The sequence below is a fragment of the Poecilia formosa genome, unplaced genomic scaffold, assembly GCF_000485575.1.
Source record: "Poecilia formosa unplaced genomic scaffold, Poecilia_formosa-5.1.2 Scaffold382, whole genome shotgun sequence".
Classification (NCBI taxonomy): Eukaryota; Metazoa; Chordata; class Actinopteri; order Cyprinodontiformes; family Poeciliidae; genus Poecilia; species Poecilia formosa.
In genome coordinates this window covers 13,293-16,606 of record NW_006800321.1, presented here as the reverse complement: position 1 = coordinate 16,606, position 3,314 = coordinate 13,293, and the positions used below count along the sequence as shown (strand labels likewise).

Below are 3,314 nucleotides of genomic sequence, written 5' to 3'. Positions count from 1 at the left end.
CATTATTAGTCATTTCCATTAAATCAGTGTCATAAGGTCTTGAAACAATATTATCATTTATCGCAATAATTTTTTAGACAATCACTCAGCAAAATTTGTTATCGTGACAGGCCTAGTGCTAACGTTCTTTGACTCTAAATGAGTCAAAGAACGTTTGGCTCTAACTGGTTCAACAGAAAATCTGTGAACAAGGAACTTAACCTTGCACTCAGTTCATCTTTGACTTCCAGCCCTGTGTCTTGTAATATCTTTACAACTTTCTTAATAGCTTTCCCTAGGAGAGAGATAGGGGCTAAACACATAAAGACGGGGTCAAGTGTATCATCTGTTGAAAGAGAACATGAAGTTACTGATAGCAGGGGCACTGCCAATTGCAGCTCTTTCAGGCAGGTATGTCAATATTTTTGAAGATTGGATAGCAGAGTGAGGAAAAATTGTTAAAATGTCCTCCAACAGCCTAACCCAGTAGTGGCACAGCTTCTACTGTGCCACTACACACAGTAGTGCCTCTACACAAGTAGTCTAGGATAATTTAAGGACTCTAACTATACGCTTTGGCAAGAAGAAAAGTTTTAAGCCCAGTCTTCATGGTGTCTGCCTCATGGGCTAAAACTGGGAGCTGGCTCCAAAGGAGAGGACCTTGATAAACTACATCAGTCACATTAATCCTGTCACAAACATGCAAAGTCTTTGTAGAGTGAGCCTATGTTCAATAAATTATATTTTCTTGTTTTATTGTTTTCTTCAGTTGATATACTGTTTATATTTTATCTACTTCTTTTCAGTTGGTTTGTAATATTTTGAAGTGTTGTCTGAGTGGGTGATAAGTGTGAACCAGTCCAAAAACACCAGGTGTGCTATCCTATAACTTTGCTTCCTAGTCTGGTACCCTAGTTTGTCACTTTTTGAAGGACTGATTATTGCAGCCAGATTCCTAGAAGGAAGAGCTGAATGCTGTTGCTCTCTGAATAAAGCCAGGTTTTATCCAAAAAGCTAGCTTTTGGTGTTGTTTTTCTGAACATGACTTAGAGAATCAGGAGTTGAATGACAGCATGTGACATTAATCACCACTGGTCCAATCAGGGAGACCAGAAAACATTACAGAGTCCAATACTGTTTCGACAAACCTACACAAGAAGGCAAAATTCAATTTTAATGAACTCAGATTGACATAAACAGACGACATTACAATCAGACAACATAACAATCTCCATTTATTTAAGCTTATCTTTTCCTTGAGGTTTCAGATAGGCTTTGATATGACCATTGTTCTAGCCCCTGGAATCCATTTAGAGATGGTCCTTGATGTCTTGATTGTAATGTTTCTGACCATGAGGCTGGAAAGTATCAGAGGTAGCACCTCATCAACATCACATCACCTGATGTTGATGAGGCGCCTCATGTTCCTCATGTTTAGGCCCTATAAAAGATGATTTTCAAGACACCAGCATACATAGCAAAATTGCAAACACTGGGTGAGCATGTTTAGAAATATAATTACCAGCAACATTTCCTGGGAATATGTAATTGGTAACACATTTTTAGAAGAAAGGCCCTGGTATTGAATTCCAGACAGGGGTCTTTCTGCAGAGAATTAGCTTGTTGCCCCTGTGNAATTCAGTTAAAACAAAACATAATAAATTGAGTTGGATGAACTTAATGAATTGAGTTAGAGGATCATAATGTATTAAGTTGGATAAACTTGGTAAATTTTGTTGGATAGACATAAAACACTGAGTTGGATAGACATAACTTCAGTTGGTTAAACTTAAATTGAGTTGGAAAAACTTGATTGAATTATTTACCAACTGAAGCAATTAAATTAAGTTGGTTCAACTAATTTCATTTTACAGTGTGCAGCAGCTCAGCAACGAAGGAAAATCCCTTAAAGAAAGTCCTGCAGTAACTGCAGTAGCCTAAAAAAAAAAATCCAAGTTCTTTTATTGTACTGAGTAGGCCATGTTTTCACTGTGCTAACTAGGCCTGTCGCGATAAACAATAAATCAATTAATCGCACGATAAATTAAACCTATCGACCTCATTTTAATTTTCGGCTTTATCGTCTCTTCCTGCCTTTTTTTTTCTTTCTCTTGATGACATTTGTTAAGAAAATAAATTTAAATATGCTAATTTTAAAACTTAACATGTCTTGATTGAAATAGCCTAATTATAGTTTTAAAATTAGAAGCTTATTCTGGCCTATTGACCTTTATGTTACCTGTAGTTACAGCAGATGGTTTGTTAAGATCTTTTGAACTGCCCTTTGTCTGTCTGGGAAACAATCAGGAGAAGTTCCAGCTTTTCACACAGATCTGTGAAAAGCCATAAAACAACAGGAGTTCAGGAGAGTCTCTGCTTCCATTTTGTTTAGATAATGGGGGAAAATGGCCTTCGATCGTGACTTGCTAGGAGTTTTAAAAGGGTCAGAGACAGCTTCTGGTTGGATGAGCAAAGATACGCCTTATTTGAATAAATTAAAGACAAGAATACGCCTTTTACTAAAGACGTCTTTGCTTTTTGTTTGTCGTTTCCATCTTTTGTCTTTTTCTCTCAGGTAAATTCATGTGTTGTTTGTGCACTGAGGTTTCTGATGTTTTGTGATGTGCTTTTCTGGTGATAGTATGCATCTGTCTTGAATAAATGCTGATTATTGTGACGCTGTTATCTCTGCGTGATCTCAGTCTTCGCGCACGGCATTTTTCTGAATCCGGGCATAAGAGAGGATATAACGAATCAAAAGGTTTTAAAGTTTTGGAATTTTTTCCCTCTCTTACACTGAATGAAAAAAGGCTCAAGTCCGGTGTTCTCCACTGACCTTCCCTTCCTATTTCCTTAGTGTAGCAGTCCCTCAGACCCAATAATTAGTGTAATGTCCAGTGCACACGACAGGAGTTGTCGGCCCATTTTCAAAACCTGAGACCACCACACATTAGCCCACAGAAATCCTAGGTATAACGGTTCGATCGGGTTCGATCGTGCTGTGTGGTGTCCAGCCACATGGGCACAAAATAATGGCTGTTTGGTGTCCAGCCACACAGCCATTATTTTGGACTTGTAGCCCAAAATAATGGCTACAAGTCCAGTTAACTAATTTTAAGACCAGGCATTAATCAATGCTTTACTAGAATCTATCTGTGATGCATGTGGCTGGAGTCAGCATAAAATCCTGACTGAATGAAAATCATTATAACCTATTTATGTCACGTTAACAAAGAACAGCTGAAAACCTACAGGGTTTATCAACTGCGGTAGCAATTTGGCTCCAACTCCTCTCCTTGTCATTTCTATATTCTTTGCACAAAACGTTGAATAAA

The 3,314-nt window shown here is 37.9% G+C and overlaps 1 protein-coding gene across 1 annotated transcript in view; it reads left to right on the top strand.

The window, feature by feature from the left end:
- Window positions 1–802: 802 nt before the first annotated feature.
- LOC107833424 (ryanodine receptor 2) overlaps window positions 803–3,314 on the top strand; it is a gene marked incomplete at its 3' end in the record, with an annotated part of 10,816 nt that continues 8,304 nt past the window's right edge. Inside the window, exon 1 of the mRNA XM_016662633.1 lies at window positions 803–807. The remainder of the gene's footprint in view (window positions 808–3,314) is intronic.